Consider the following 18,475-nt stretch of genomic DNA (forward strand, 5'->3'; position numbering starts at 1 on the left):
AATTGTCAATATTTTATTGCCAATTCCCTGAATAATTTTAAACGCTAAGGAAAAAGATACAGATCTCAAAACTAAGAGGTATTATTTTAAGAGTTAATCAATAAGGATTCAATATGAGTTTTTTCGTATCCTACGTATATAGGTTTTATACGGGTAATATTAAAATATCCTAATAAACCCGATACAGGCTAAGCATTAGCATAAAACATTTTAAATGTATTTTAAAGTCGATTAAATTATAATTTTTCTAAATAAAGGTTTTTCCCAATATTTCAGAGTGCAATATAATATAAAATCTTATTATAAATAATTAACACAGGAAATTTTTAGAAATAATATCAATGAGTAAAAATTAATTAAAACTGAAAGGTAAAAATAATAAAAATGAAAGCCAAAGGTTAATTATGGTACAATTTTGCTTTACTTCAATAATAAAATAAAAATAACAACAAAAAAAAAACGAAGAAATACTAGGAAAGATTTCCTGTCCTAAATATATCTGATTCATTTATGCAACATTTATTTTCTTAAATCTAGTAGTTTTTAAATATTAGTAAAATGTTTGCAAAGAAAATTTATTCATCTTCCAATAAAAGAACTTTATCACGTGGCCCTAGTTTTAATAATACAAATGTTTAATTCCATCTGCGTACAGCATACAATTATCCATTGTAAAAGTAAAATTTAAAAAAATCATAAACGACTGATCCTCGTAAACGATGTTAAACGACTATATCCTTTCTGATTCTACCACCAAATAATTTCAAAAAAATTGGTTTTAGGATTTGCCACTTCACAAAATTAAAAATGCATAGAATAGGTGAAAATATAAGGTTTCAAACATCAACAGTTTTTGTAGATGGCAGTCTAGTCATTGATTGAAAACTGACGTTGACAATTAAAATCTATTGTTACCATTTTTCCGTGAGAGAAACCTACGTATTCTCTCCTATACTTCTTAGTGGAACAAAATTTCTCCAATGAACGTAATAGATTCTTCAATCTTTTCATCTATTTTTTACAACATTCACTTACCCAGGAGTTTTATCTGTTATTGGTTACTGGTAGACGACACAAATGCTCATAACATTACCGTTCCTTAAAGGTCTTAATAATATCATGTTGATGCCTCATTATCAAATAAACAAATTATCTATACGGGTTTGCGAGCCGGGAATCAGAGTAAACTCATTAAAAACAGTAATCATAATCTTAGCCCACCAGGTTGGTCTAGTGGTGAACGCGTCTTCCCAAATCAGCTGATTTGGAAGTCGAGAGTTCAGGCGTTCAAGTCCTAGTAAAGCCAGTTATTTTTACACGGATTTGAATACTAGATCGTGGATACCGGTGTTCTTTGGTGGTTGGGTTTCAATTAACCACACATCTCAGGAATGGTCGAACCGAGAATGTTCAAGACTACACTTCATTTACACTCATACATATCATCCTCATTCATCCTCTGAAGAATTATCTAAACGGTAGTTACCGGAGGCTAAACAGGAAAAAGAAAGGAAAGTAATCATAATCTTGTCTTTCCAAACCAAAACATTTCATTTAGTTTTCATAAAACGCATCCGTACTCCTAACGGTGGTCCCAGAGGTTAAAAAAATATATATATTTTCAAACAGGCAACGGTAGCTTGTGTTGTTAAGTTTATTTTTAGAATTTATTTTATCCTTTTTCCACATAAATCATCCGTTGGATGTCGGAAATTCAACTTTTTTCTTTATTTAAATTTATTCATACGTCACTGATGGAGTAATTTATACTGAATTTTTCAACAAAGTTCTCTTAGTAGTTATTGAATTGGAGCAAACCAAACATACGTATACTGTGTTACAGCTACCGTTTTTATCTAATTTCATTTCCGCACATCATCCTTTTACTGACACATTTATTTATTCACTGTATTTTTTATCTAACTAAATGTAAAATTAATTGCCAGTTATCAATCAAACCATCAAATATGAAACAAATTTTAAATGCTGTAGAATATATGTAAAACAAATAATCTAAAATGTGGATAATAAACAATACATTTGCAAACAGAAAGAAATCCATTTTCTTGAACCTAACGAACAATAATATTAATAAACCCAATCAATCAAACAAAAAATATCTGCGGCATTTTCGTATAATTTAATTAGCAATATTAATGAAAAAAAGGTAGATATTACCGTAACTAGATCGGTGAAGAATTTCATTATTTACAGCACTCAGATGTTTTAAATGTATAAAATATTAACCAAAAATAATGAAATGATTTCTTATTTTTAAACATATGAGTTTAAGGGCTACGCTAATAACCGTGAGCTTTTTGCTTAATATAATCTTCAATCAATTTAATTTCTTTTAGGATGTTCAAGGCAGTACTAGGATTAATATAACATTGAATATTTTTTTTTATAAAACAAATAATTAGTACATAATCTGTAACGGAAATTTAGAAGCAGGATTTCGTTTTTTACATCAAGTAAGAGAAACAACTTTTAGCCAGAAAAGGTTAACCCACCGGGTTGGTCTAGTGGTGAACGCGTCTTCCCAAATCAGCTGATTTGGAAGTCGAGAGTTCCAGCGTTCAAGTCCTAGTAAAGCCAGCTATTTTTACACGGGCTTCAATACTAGATCGTGGATACCGGTGTTCTTTGGTGGTTGGGTTTCAATTAACCACACATCTCAGGTATGGTCGAACTGAGAATGTACAATACTACACTTCATTCACTCATACATATCATCCTCATTCATCCTCTGAAGTATTATCTAAACGGTAGTTACCGGAGGCTAAACAGGAAAAAGAAAGAAAGAAAGAACCTATTCTGGCTTTAATAGGTTGCGAGTAGTCTGAACTACATTATCAGTACTGTTGAACAGCGAAAAAATTGACTGATTAACCATAATCTTTTTTCCGTCACCTAAAAATTCAATAGGCTGCTACTGAATTTGTTATTGAAGATATTATTAAATCAATTCAATCAATCATTATTATTATTATTATCATTATTATTATCGGTATTATCACACACATTATTACATATCATTTAAAATTTAATTAATTTTTCGTATTAAATCGTGTATTTAACTTATTGGATTTCTCTGCTTGCAATATTTACAAAAAAAAAAAAAAATTCTTCAGCAACGAAAAACTGAAATAATCGCGACTTCGATAATAAGAAATATTAATAAGATTAATAGATAAATAAGATATTAATAAGATAAATAAGATTAAAGAAACATTTTTATAATGTATCTTAACTGCACACTTTCGTAGCTTATACATAACATGAATATCTATTTCAAACTGACAATGAAAAATAGGCTTTGGCAATGACTCTATTTTACTCATAAACTCGCTCTTCCATATCCTAAAAGTATAGTAGTGTAGTTTCTCATTTTGGTTAAAACTAGATTTGAGTACATAATTCTTGCATCTATAGTTTAGAACTTTATATACTGATATGGAGAAAGTGGATTAAAAAATATGATTCCGTGATTCAATTGGAGTAACTTAATTTTTGTAGCGTTTGCAGAATTTTGAACTAATGTTAAAAAAAATTAATTTCAAAATGATATGTCTTTGATAGGCATAACCATACTGAATTCAATTATAATTAGTTTTGGGGTAAGTTATTGTTAATTTTTTATCATAATCTTGGACATGCTTCTTAAATTTACTTCAGCAAGAAACATGAGAGATGTTGATATGATAAGAGGAAAGAATTTCAGGTTCTTGCTGAAATTATCATATTTTCTAGTAGATTTTAAAATTCAAAAAAGATCATTTTTTTGATTAATTTTATAATTAAATTTTCAACATTATTAATATGATTTCTAGTGTTGTTCATTCAAGATTCCTTTGGGACAGTTTTTAAATTCCTTGAAATTTAAGAATGCTCAACAAATGACATATAAAATTTAAGTTAAGTTTCATCTGCACTTAGCGTAATCCATCACCATTCCACTTTCCTATAGAAGAATACGAATTTTTTTTCCATCCGTTTTAAATTAATTTAATATTTTTCCGTCAGTTTCTTATTAAGCCGAACATAGCTTCCTATTAGAACCATAATTTTAGTTTAACTAGAACATCAATTCAACTGCAGGGTTTTGAAGGGTTTCCTCTTGGGTCACTTTACTCAGAATTTGAGCATTTCCAATTTTAATCTATTTTGATCGAACAATTTTCTCATATTTTCTTCTTTTTTTGTCTCGAAAATCTTGTACGTATAACTAAAAATCTGGAGAGAAATATTTTTTTTAGAGATCCTGCAGGTGCCGTTTAGGAACAGTTTTAGACCAATCCTACATAAGAAATGGATTTCTTGAGTAATCTGCTCAAATAATTTCTTATGGGTAAAGATTCTTGACAGTGAGGTAGATTTATTTTTAACTGATTGTTTACCTTGGCAGCAAATACTGTAGAATCATACATGTTTATTTTTTTTTGGGCGAAAAACATTTACATGTTATCATCGCCCGGCTAAGAAAGATAAAGTAATAGGAACAAAAAATAAAAGCTAACAACAAAATTTAAAAACAAAAACAAAAAAAAACTTAAGGTAAGAATTTAAAAAAGAAATAAAAACAAACTAAAATATTAAAAGACAAAGAACAAATAAAATTTTAAACTAAAATATTAAACACCAAAAACATACAACTACTATCATAGCTAACATAATAAAAACTTAATTAAAACTACTATCACAGGTAAAACAACTATATATATATATATATATATATATATATATATATATGTATATATAATAAACTTAACAAAATCTGAGAAGAATGTAAAAGGCTCCTTCTCGGATAACAAAAGGCAATTTAAAACGAAATTCTTAACAGTATTAAAAGGTATCTTAACAAACTAATTTTTTTAAGAAATAAAAATCCCAGTCCAAAACTTCTTTATCGTTGCCCAGGATCGTTCTTTATCATTCCTGGGCAAGTTAAATTTACGACGTAAGGCCGCATAACGCACACAATCCACAAGCGTGTGGCGCACCGTCAAGGGGCAGTTGCATCGTATGCATATTGGGGTATTTAGTGCTGACATTAGATAACCATGAGTAGCTCTCGTATGTCCTTTCCGTTATCGGCAGAGAACCACTTCCTCACGACGAGCTTTTCTGCATGAGGATCCCCATGGCAAAACCATGAGTTTTTTATCAACTGTAGCCGGCAAATCCCCTTGCCACTTTGCTCTAAGAGACTATTTAAATACAATTAACAGAGTCAGAACAGCAACACGAGTGGTGAAAGGAGGTTGATTGCATGCGTCTTTATCAGCAAAATCTGCATGTTCATTACCTGCAATTCCCACCTGGCTAGGAATCCAACAGAAACTCACTTGTGTGTTCCGAAGGCTCAACTCAGCGATTGCATTATAGATTTCAGTGATCAAAAGAAATTGAGAATAAAAATCTTTTTATGCTTGGAGTGCACTACACGAGTCGGTACAAATAAGGACATGACAGTATTTTGGGTTCCAATGCCTTATTAATAGCGTACAGTTCAGCAGTAAATATACCTGTAATATTAGGCAGACCAAACATATAGATTCTGCCATTAAGCATAAATGCGCATCCAAAGGTATCATTCTGTTTCGATTCATCTCTGTATACTATTGCGTCTGGGTTTATTTTGGAAAGAATATGGTGAAACATTTGTTTATCTAAAAGCACCTGTAGCAAGACGTAGAAAGGCATGATGTACAGCATCTAACATCTTCAGCGTGATATTACGCGCTGAAGAGTAGGCGATACAACCGTAATCTAAGCGGGAATGAACTAAGGAATAATAAAATCGCAACATGCATATCTAACGTCTCTCCAATTGATGTTGCTAAGAACTCGCAGCATATATAAAATTTTAGAAAATTTTATTTTTAGTTCTTTGATGTGTTTTACCAAGGTAAGACGGTTGTCAAAAAACAAACCTAAAAACTTGAATCAGGAATTATAGCAGTTTGCTCTCCGTTGAGAAAAATTTGCGGAGTAGATGGGATCCGCAAGCGAGAAAAGACTACATATTTTGTTTTGTCAGGTGAAAATGTGAAGCATTGGACCAAGTTCAAGGCGAGATATTTTGTTCTGTAGTAGTTTTTCTGCTGTGGCTGTTGAACAGAACGTATTATATACGGCAAAATCATCAGCAAACAACGAACATGAAACAGGTGGGTGCACACAATCAGTAATACTATTGTTGGCTATAGCAAACAAGGTGTTACTTAATACACTTCCTTGGAGGACTCCATTCTCCAAAGTGACACTACCCGATAGATATTCTCCAACAAGAACACGGAAAGTTCGGTCATTTAAGAAACCTCTGATAAAAGGCTATAAGAATACCACGTCACCAGGCCGTGTCGAACGCCCTTCTGATATCAAAGAAGATAGTGACGAGGCGCTGGCGTAGCAGGAAATGTGTTTTGAATAGCTACCTCCAATGATACTAAAAGGTCAATGGATGATCGTCCTTGGCGGAAACCACACTGCTCTGGAGATAAAAGGCCATATCTCTCTAAGTACCACGTAAGCTTTTTTTTTTCTCCCCTACTCACCCCGACCGGATATCCAATTAAGTATACTCAGTCGGGGAGAGTGTCCTTTTACTCTCAAAGGAGGCGTCCGCCACCCGCCGGCTATACGTCCGGCACGGCAAGTTGACCTCCCCGGTCTCGGATTTTTTGTTTTACATTGCCTGCCTCTAATCCCCCGCTTTAGAGCCAAGGTCCGGCTATGCCGTCCCCCAGCGCCTCAGCAGGGAACCGGGACTCGGTCTTTACGCCTTTGGCCTCTAATCGATAGCGCCGACCCCACAAAGAGCCTAGGCTCCCGCAGGGACGACCCCGCCGACCGGGACTTGGTCTTTTATTTTAACCCAAACTCAAACTCCCCTGGAGTTCACCCCCTTCTCAGGTACCCGCACACCAAGGCGTACAGGCCCTCCATGGAGTAACTGTCCACCCTACCCTACTGTTTATACTCCCATTCTTCTGTCTTCATCCTCTTTGGCCCGCAGGACCTCCCCGGCGAACCTGCGGAACCATTCCCAGTTCTCATTGTTGTAATGAGATTTTCTGATTTTCTTTCCCCAACCAGTTTATGAGATTTTCTGGTGTAAGACCATTAATTACTATTTGACCTCTATTAACGGCCCATCTTGGACATATGAACAACGTATGTTCGGCATCGTCGTTCGCTGGACAATAGATGCACTGCGGGGTGGCTCTCTTCCCGATCCTATACCTATACCTATACTTATCCTATACTGACCGAAAGAGCCGTGCCCCGACAGTAACTGCGTCATGTAAAAATTGACATCTCCGAGTCTATTGTTATTCCAGGTTTTAATATTAGGGATTAGGCGTCTGGTCCATTCTCCCACTCTGGACCCTGCCCACTCTTCTTGCCATTCTTGGTCTATAATCCCTTCCATCTCTTCTTTCGACATACCGCTGTGTCTGAGGGTTCTGGCTTTTATCTGAAGGTCTATGGGTAGGACCCCGGTCAGTACGCACAGCGCGTAATACGATACCGTACAGTAACTAGCAGCTACACGCAGCATTGCCAGTTTATGGACACTTCTCAACTTCTTTTTATTTCGCTGTATGTTCATTGCCGCCCCCCATATGGGAGCCGCATACAGTACCGCCGAAGTGATAGCCGCGGTTATCAATCTTTTCGAATAACCATTTTAGGTGTGCCGTGGTTTTGAAATAATCCTCTTAATCCCTTTACAGTAGGAGTAACTCTCCCACAAATCATATCAATATGCTTGCTGAACCTTAAACTTTTGTCCAGAAGTACCCCCAAGTATTTTGTTTCTTTTACTTCATCAATTCTCTGTCCTCTGATATTTAGATTCACACTTCTTAATGGTCTTCTACCCGAGAGGACCAGGCAACAGGATTTATTAGGAGCTATTTCTAATTTGCTATCCTCCATCCATTCATCTATTGTTCTAAGCGCTTGGTTTGCCTTGTTCTCCAGTTCATTAATATCTCTGTCTTCTACTAATATTGCGATATCATCCGCGTATCCTACTATCGATACCCCTTCGGGGTAGTTCAGCCTGAAGATTTTATCATACCACGTAAGCCTGCGGTTCACCATTCTCACCGTTACTTTGCATAAGACGCTTGTCAAGGAGATAGGGCGGTAGCTTGAGGTAACTTTTTGAATGAAAATGGAGCGTTTAATTCACCCACCGAATCACTAACTTTTAACGGTAGTACTTCCGTTTGTATTTTGTACCTCTGAAATTCGGTACTGAATGATGAGGTGAGAGGCACCGTACGGAAAGAATCTGCCAAGTTACTTGCCACTGCAGAAGGTGATGTAAGGAGTTCTCCTTAATGAATTAAATCCGAAAATAGACTGTTCTGGTGATCCGCATTTTGTACGGATCTTCTTCCACACAGCAGACGTGGGAGTACTGCATGAGATGGTGTCCACGTATTTCTTCTATGACTTCCTTCTAGCGTCTAAGAATACTCGACGACATACTGCTCTAGCCTTACGGTATAAATTTGAATGTTCATTTGTAGGCCTGCAATTAAATTAGCGCAGTGCCTACCGTCGATTGCTAATAGCGTTTCGGCAATCATCATTCCACTAAGGAACAGAAAGATTTGTTGGGTTTCCCGATGTTTGTGGGATATAGCTATTAGCATTGTCAAGTATCAAAGTCGTAACAGATGTAAGTTCGTCAAGGGTGTCTGTACCATCGTCATACTGTGATGGGAAGGCTTTATGGTAACCGTTCCAATCTGTCTTTTCAACACTCCATCTCCGAGTCCTTTTATTCGCCTTGCGGTTGTCACCAGTGAATATAATAATTGGCCTGTGGTCACTGTCGTGAAGGTCGTCACAAGCAGACCAATTAAAACGAGGGAGTAAATTCGGTGAACATAAGAAGTCAAAGTTTGACAGTATACCAGACGATGAAGACATAAATGTGTGTGACCCATCAATCAGAATAAAAGATCCAAATCTTGTCTCACTCTGTTTATCATATTTCCTCGAGCGGAGAAAAATGATGAGCCCCAGGAAATATGGTGGACATTAAAGTCTCCTACTATTAACGACGGCGATGGAATATGCGCGAAGAGATTTGATATTTCTAGAGCATTGAACTCATAATTCGGTGAGAGATACAAATTGCAGATTTAAACGGGACTGAGATTTTTACAGCAACAGCAGGAATTAGTGTAGCTAGCTGTAGCCTTGTAGCCGACACCTCATTCCACATGAAAATAGCAATAACACCACTCTCTCTACTATCTACAAGGCACTTGTATCTCTCAGAGCAATACTCTCTGAATGTTATTTTATCTTGTTGTACAAGATGTGTTTCCTGGAAGCACATGATTAGTGGATCATGTGCGTGCGCCAATACTCTAATATCTTCAATGCGGAATCGAAGACCTCTAACGTTCCACTGAATCATGACAATCATACATGATGTGTGGTGTGTGTGTGTGTGTTTATATATATATATATATATATATATATATATATATATATATATATATATATATACATAAGGTATATAAAAATACATAGAAAAAATATATAGTATTTATCTATTCTTTGAAATTACTTTTTTTCAATAAAACCATCTAATAAGTTAGGTCTGTAAATTAGCATCATAGCATAAGTACTTAATATAATATTATACAAAGTTATCTACATTTCTTTACCTGTTTTACTACACGTAAATTAACTAAAAAAGTTGATTAACTTAGCTTACATACTCTACAATTCCTAAGTCGGTCTGAAATAAATTTAAAAATAAATGAATATTCTAAAAGGAATAATTTAATATTCACATCGGATAAAACTACTTTAGTATTCAATTTGTACTAAAGAAATGAATAACGAAATGAAATCAATTCAATCAGTTAAAATATAGTACTGCAGTCGAATTACATAAATTAACTGAAAAAGGAAATTTCTTTATCAAAGCTTCAAATTACGATCGATAAGTACATTAAAATGCCGGATGAAATAAATAATTTTCAATTTATAATCTGTAAGGAAAGGTAAAATATACATAAAAAGGTAATACCATTTAATATAAACAAGAATATAGGTCGTATATTTTCCGTTAATTATCTTAATACGTAATTTTAAAATTACTTCAACTAAAATTATTCTAATTAAGTGACACAAATTATATAAAGTTAAGCATAAATTCATACTATAATAATGTATAAAATAATAACTATAAAACTGAAGATGAAGAATTTTCTTGTTTCGAACAATAAACCCATTAACATACGCATCTTGTTTATATTTTTAATATTACAGTGATTTATAATAGGATTAACAAGCTTAGTTAATTTCCATCGAACAGGAATCGTAAAATCACGATAAATGTAATTTTCCAGCTTCTTTAACAGGTTTTAGAATATCGATTTGATTATATTCCTCTCAAAAAATTAATTTTTAAAGATAAATTAGGTTTAAAATATGAAATTGTGTAGCTCTTCTACTTTTATTACATACGAGTATAATAAAATTAATATATTTTATCAATTTAATGAACAATGTAATTCTTTTTTTTTTCTGTGACATTACGTAGTTATTTTTTTACTATATTAATTCGGTTGCAGTTAACAGGGTTATTAATTAATAATATTATTCAGCAATAAATACATAAATGATAAACTTATCGTACCAGTGAAGTATTGGTAATTTATTCCAGATGAGAGATATTAAACCTTGCACAATAACTTCGTGAAAGATAATTTTAATCTTAATACTTAATACAATATTAATTTGAGACGTAGAACGTCTTAGCTGACGTAAACGCTTTCTTCTTATTAGGAGGTAAACAGCTTAACTAGATTTTTTTTTAATCTTTATTATCGTTTTTTCCCGTAGAATTTCTGAGAAATCTTTCTCAGATAATCAAATTGTGTCTGTTCATTTGAAATTAATTCATTATAGTAAACTTAATGGTTATGCTGGCTTTTTAGTACTTATGGCATTTTTTATGATCCTTAAAAAATATAAAAGGCTTAGTTATGTAAAAATATAATTTATATTTTTATAATCTAATTGATCAAACGGAAAGAGTCGTAAATTCAGAGAAGAGAATAGAGTATCTGGCACAACGATTAGCCATTAGCTTCGTTCAGACAGACACAACGTATAAAAACCAAATGTTTCAACCTCAACCAAATGGTATTTAGACTCGTGGTTACAGTGGTGGCCTTTATAGCTCAGAGAAAACGACAAGGTTTGCAGTTTCAACTACTTGCTCTGCTCTTCTGAGCAGGAGGTAATATGACCTCTGCTAATATCATTTAGATTACCAGACCGTACAGAGAATGGTTCTAGGCCGGGTCAACTCCCTCTTGTTGGTTGATCACGGTGGTGAGAAACTCCGTGAATTAGTTGGACACGACTGACTCTACTGAAACGATGACAATCGTACTGTAGCTTATAACGAGCCCCAAACTTGACTCCACACCCGAAAAAAATCCTTGCTTCGCGCTGGAAGTAGATTGAGTTGATTCACCAGACGCTAAGATGAAAGTTCTGAATACGCTCTGGACTTTAATTGGCAGCTGGGAATTTTAATGATTGAACAGAATTAAATGATGTTCTATGGTCTATATTGATTGATTCTATTGGTAACCCTATTCTGGGAGTTAGAGGCAGACATTAGCTGATAAGATCCAGCCGGCTTATATAAGGACACTCCCCCCGGATTGTTATGCTTCACTGTGGAATCCGATTCGGGGGAGAGGAGAAAAAAAACATGGTGCTAGCGCTGCATTCATCAGGGTTTATTTCATTGGTGCTAATGTTGCATGAATCAACTTAGAAAGGTAAATGGGTGATGCAATCGTAGCAATCGTATAGTAAACATATACATAAACATAACATATATAGTAAACATATACTGTAAAGGAAGTGTACAGAGAACAAGCATCTCTGCGTAATATTTCTCACATTTGATTCTATGGGTAGGAATGAGGCAGACAAATAGCGCTACCCTTTTCGTGAAACGGCAGAACCGGATAAATTTTAACCTCAACAAACCCTCATTTCTTACCACATTTCTATTGATAAGTTCTAATCAACAATTCTTATTACAAAAACAAAAAACGTGAAAGTCCACGGGTCCCAAACCTTAAAGATGTAAAAGAAAATAATTTATTTGAGTAATATGTTTTTCTTTGTTAAAGTGAAGAAAAAAAAATTGTTTGTATGCCTACGTTTCTATAGTATGTGAAAGGCTGCGCCAAATTTTCGGAAATAGATATCATACGATCTGTCCTTATCAAATTAGTGGCCTTGAATATTAAAACAATAATAGGAAATTTAATTAAAACAAAGTAGTTAATGTTTTATATGAACGTACCCGTATACCAGTTTTCGATTAAGAGACTCCTGCTGCGGAAAATGTCATATTTACTGACTTATATACGAGTATATTGCATGCATTGTTTATCAACTTTTTGGTTGTAACTTTATTTCTAGTAAAATTTGTTATTCTAAATTTTCATTACCTACTTGTTTAAAACAATAGTATCACATCACTTTGAAGATTACGGAAGAGAATCATCTAGTTATTCCATGAAGATAAAAATCAAATGTAGGTGATCAATCTATAAAATTTATAATTTTTTTCGTAAAGTATTTTTTTTTTTTTGTCTTCAGTCATTTGACTGGTTTGATGCAGCTCTCCAAGATTCCCTATCTAGTGCTAGTCGTTTCATTTCAGTATACCCTCTACATCCTACATCCCCAAAAATTTGTTTTACATACTCCAAACGTGGCTTGCCTACACAATTTTTCCCTTCTACCTGTCCTTCCAATATTAAAGCGACTATTCCAGGATGCCTTAGTATGTGGCCTATAAGTCTGTCTCTTCTTTTAACTATATTTTTCCAAATGCTTCTTTTTTCATCTATTTGCCGCAATACCTCTTCATTTGTCACTTTATCCACCCATCTGATTTTTAACATTCACCTATAGTACCACATTTCAAAAGCTTCTAATCTTTTCTTCTCAGATACTCCGATTGTCCAAGTTTCACTTCCATATAAAGCGGCACTCCAAACATACACTTTCAAAAATCTTTTCCTGACATTTAAATTAATTTTTGATGTAAACAAATTATATTTCTTACTGAAGGCTCGTTTAGTTTGTGCTATTCGGCATTTTATATCGCTCCTACTTCGTCCATCTTTAGTAATTTTACTTCCCAAATAACAAAATTCTTCTACCTCCATAATCTTTTCTCCTCCTATTTTCACATTCAGCGGTCCATCTTTGTTATTTATACTACATTTCATTACTTTTGTTTTGTTCTTGTTTATTTTCATGCGATAGTTCTTGCGTAGGACTTCATCTATGCCGTTCATTGTTTCTTCTAAATCCTTTTTACTCTCGGCTAGAATTACTATATCATCAGCAAATCGTAGCATCTTTATCTTTTCACCTTGTACTGTTACTCCGAATCTAAATTGTTCTTTAACATCATTAACTGCTAGTTCCATGTAAAGATTAAAAAGTAACGGAGATAGGGAACATCCTTGTCGGACTCCCTTTCTTATTAGGGCTTCTTTCTTATGTTCTTCAATTGTTATTGTTGCTGTTTGGTTCCTGTACATGTTAGCAATTGTTCTTCTATCTCGGTATTTGAACCCTAATTTTTTTAAAATGCTGAACATTTTATTCCAGTCTACGTTATCGAATGCCTTTTCTAGGTCTATAAACGCCAAGTATGTTGGTTTGTTTTTCTTTAATCTTCCTTCTACTATTAATCTGAGGCCTAAAATTACTTCCCTTGTCCCTATACTTTTCCTGAAACCAAATTGGTCTTCTCCTAACACTTCTTCCACTCTCCTCTCAATTCTTCTGTATAAAATTCTAGTTAAGATTTTTGATGCATGACTAGTTAAACTAATTGTTCTGTATTCTTCACATTTATCTGCCCCTGCTTTCTTTGGTATCATAACTATAACACTTTTTTTGAAGTCTGATGGAAATTCCCCATTTTCATAAATATTACACACCAGTTTGTATAATCTATCAATCGCTTCCTCACCTGCACTGCGCAGTAATTCTACAGGTATTCCGTCTATTCCAGGAGCCTTTCTGCTATTTAAATCTTTTAATCCTCTCTTAAATTCAGATCTCAGTATTGTTTCTCCCATTTCATCCTCCTCAACTTCCTCTTCTTCCTCTATAACACCATTTTCTAATTCATTTCCTCCGTATAACTCTTCAATATATTCCACCCATCTATCGACTTTACCTTTCGTATTATATATTGGTGTACCATCTTTGTTTAACACATTATTAGATTTTAATTTATGTACCCCAAAATTTTCCTTAACTTTCCTGTATGCTCCGTCTATTTTACCAATGTTCATTTCTCTTTCCACTTCTGAACACTTTTCTTTAATCCACTCTTCTTTCACCAGTTTGCACTTCCTGTTTATAGCATTTCTTAATTTCCGATAGTTCCTTTTACTTTCTTCATCACTAGCATTCTTATATTTTCTACGTTCATCCATCAGCTGCAATATATCGTCTGAAACCCAAGGTTTTCTACCGGTTCTCTTTATTCCGCCTAAGTTTGCTTCTGCTGATTTAAGAATATCCTTTTTAACATTCTCCCATTCTTCTTCTACATTTTCTACCTTATCTTTTTTACTCAGACCTCTTGCGATGTCCTCCTCAAAAATCTTCTTTACCTCCTCTACCTCAAGCTTCTCTAAATTCCACCGATTCATCTGACACCTTTTCTTCAGGTTTTTAAACCCCAATCTACATTTCATTATCACCAAATTATGGTCGCTATCAATGTCTGCTCCAGGGTAAGTTTTGCAGTCAACGAGTTGATTTCTAAATCTTTGCTTAACCATGATATAATCTAGCTTTCCAGTATCGCCTGGCTTCCAGTATCGCCTGGCTTTTTCCAAGTGTATATTCTTCTATTATGATTTTTAAATTGGGTGTTGGCAATTATTAAATTATACTTAGTGCAAAATTCTATAAGTCGGTCCCCTCTTTCATTCCTTTTGCCCAGCCCGTATTCACCCACTATATTTCCTTCCTTGCCTTTTCCAATGCTTGCATTCCAATCTCCAACTATTATTAAATTTTCATCTCCTTTTACGTGTTTAATTGCTTCATCAATCTCTTCGTATACACACTCTACCTCATCATCATCATGGGCGCTTGTAGGCATATAGACGTTAACAATCGTTGTCGGTTTAGGTTTTGATTTTATCCTTATTACAATGATTCTATCGCTATGTGTTTTGAAATACTCCACTCTCCTCCCTATCTTCTTGTTCATCACGAAACCTACTCCTGCCTGCCTATTATTTGACGCTGAGTTAATTACTCTAAAATCACCTGACCAAAAGTCGCCTTCCTCTTCCCCGTAAAGTATTAAAAATTAAGTTGAGTAATACGTAAAGTATTACTCAACTTAATTTTTACAAATTGTCAATTTAAATTGTTATATGCTTCACATAATTAATCCAAATCGCTGGATGGAAGATTGATAAGCATAACGGTCGATCAACAATTCTGTGTTGTTCAAACCTTTTGCTGATATCTAGTTACAAATATGCTTCTTTTTTTTACTTTATATTAAGTCCAGGATTACTAGTGCAATCTGCTTGTTGGTGGTTATTGTAAGAAATTAGCCAAAAAAAAGTTTAAATAATGTTTAGAATTTGCTATTTTTCATAATAATAATATTGCTCTGAGGTAGACAATCCCCACATCCGTATATACCACCTACGTTCCGCGTGTATGGCGGTAACAGTTGTTCATAAGTACAATACATACAGCTGGCTCACGGGACTCTGAGTATTTTCCTCGGAAATATGATTTTTCTTTTGATTTGACTTCCATCTTCAGGTCACTATATGGAATGGATTCTTCGGCCATCTACAGTTCATGTACGTATGAAAATGGTTTTAGAAATGAACTTACACCACCTTTAGAGCTGGCGATGTGGCGGCCGGGATCAATGCGATTGCAAGTGTAACAGAGACGCTTCCGTTGTCCACAACGTTACCCTCCGCGATGGCAAGCAGGTGCACATGTATGACAATGCATTTATTTTTATATTCTATTAAAATTTGAAGGTCCTATACATCCTTACATCTGACGAATCTGTTCGTTATTTCATTATTTTTTTTAATATGATTTTGAGGGCTAATGACCTTGGTAGTCGATGCCCAAATAACGCACAAAAAAATAGTATTCTACGAAATCAGTATTCTAACAACACATTTGGCAATCGACGTTAAATTAACGACATTGTATCAGATTTGGGCAATTTTAGATTAAGTAGGAGCACGTTTTATGGCTAAGAATCCAATGTAAAGCATATAAACTTAAAAAAAATTAAAAATCTCTTTTTAATCTACGTATTTATGTGTAATGGCCAAAAATATGCGTACTTTTTTGCTGGTACGAAATTGGTGAACTTCAAAGTTTTTTTTAAACAGCTTTAAAGTAACCTATCCTTTTACATTGATCATGTTAAACATTATTTTACTTCTACGAACTTAATTATTATTATCTTATTTTTTAAATATAGAACTTATTTTTTAATATATAGAACCCCAAAATTTTAACCTTATACAAAAATTCAATTTTATAGTTTCATGAAAAGTATAAACCTAATCGATGGACGTCATGAACTATATACATTGTAAATTATTCATGCATATGAATGTCTACATGCGACTTTAGACATTTTTTTTCTGCCTCTATTATTTTATGAATATAAATAGACCACTACTTATCATTATGCATAATAATAGCATGAAGTCATTTTATATCTCTAAAAAGTAAAAAAATTCACGTTCTGTAACATCTTAGTTCTTGAAAAATTGGTTGGAATATAGCACTATAGATCTACGTGACGCAGTTGAGATAGTTTATCTAAACTTATTACGCCTGCAACGTACATAACATGCATTTATTATATTTTATGATTTATACTCTTAATGTATCTTGAATTAATACTTTTATAATCTAAAACGAGGCGATGGTAACAATTTAATGATACAAATAAGATATTTATTCGATACTAGTCGACAGAAAGTTGCTACTTTTTAAAATAAAAATTAATGATTTGTTTAGAAGATCAAAAAATAATTCTTTTTTGTGTTAGTATTGAAACCGTTGCGAAAAAAATGCAAGATTTTATCAACTGTAGACTAACATGAACTAAGAAAAATAAGAATCCTATCAGAGTATATATTATTCATTCGACACAGAAAGCGCGTTTAGAAATAAGCTTTCTCTACAAAAAAAGTATTCTCTAAAAACAAGAAGTTACACTAAAAACAAGAAGTTGCCGTCATCCCAGAATTAAACTATAAGTAATAGCCTTATATACGATTAATAGCACAAATTTCGATTTTTCTTTTTTATAGAGGTAAAACCTCTAGTTGTTTTATAATAATTTTCTTCCAAATAATATTGGTTGCAATTTTTTTAAACTATTATTTTCTTTACTATAAAAAGTGATGACGTAGGTATTTTTCACTTTCAGACTGTCCCGATTTCTTAATAGTGGAATCAATAGCGTAACAATATATACTAGTATATATTGTACAAAGTATTTTACGCGAAACTTAACGAAAAATTAGTTGGAAAATCTTAAGAAAATAATACAACCCCATATTCCAGTCAGCATTATACGATGCTCGGTAAGTTATTTAACGTTTTATTTGGCATTTTTACTATGACACTGTGCTACTTTTAACATTTCTTTCGGAGGGCTGTTTCTTTTTCCAAATTTTTTGTTTTAGTTAATCATGTTTTAATTAAAAGCAAAACAAAAGATTTTTTAATAATTTTTTTAACAAATTATTTTTATTTTCCCGTCTACGAAACGTTCTAGCGCAGCTATAGCTCTAGAAAAGAAAGTATTATAATTGGTCCAATTTGGGCATATGCGGTTTTCACCCGATCTTGACGTTTCAAGGAACCTAAGGAACGGATGTTAACTTTCTGGATATCAATGTTCGTATTTACGTGTGAGTGTTCGGTGTTGGCCTCTAAATTACCTTTTATTTCCAGAACTAGTGGACCGATTTCAACCAAACTTCATCAGATTACTTCTATATATAGAACATTGAAGCCATTAAATTTTCAACTTAAAAGGTCAATCGGGTAAGACAGTAGGGCTCATTATATCAATATTTCGCATAATTAAGGCCATATTTTTCTTTGACACCTTTCTTAACATTTTAAAAATAACAATATCTAAAAAAAACGTCTTTGCATAATCGCAACCCCCCCCCCCCCCAAAAAAAATACTATTGTAGTCGTGTGCTATGTTGTGACGTCACAAGTGAGCAGTAGAATTAAATAAATAAATAATAATTAAAGCGTAAAAAGGTAAAGCTTTTTAAAGCTTTACTTTAAAAAAGTATAAAAATGTAGCTTTTTACCCCTTAAAAAGCTCTGA

This window comes from Lycorma delicatula, chromosome 2 (genome assembly GCF_047948215.1).
Source record: "Lycorma delicatula isolate Av1 chromosome 2, ASM4794821v1, whole genome shotgun sequence".
NCBI classification, from domain to species: Eukaryota; Metazoa; Arthropoda; class Insecta; order Hemiptera; family Fulgoridae; genus Lycorma; species Lycorma delicatula.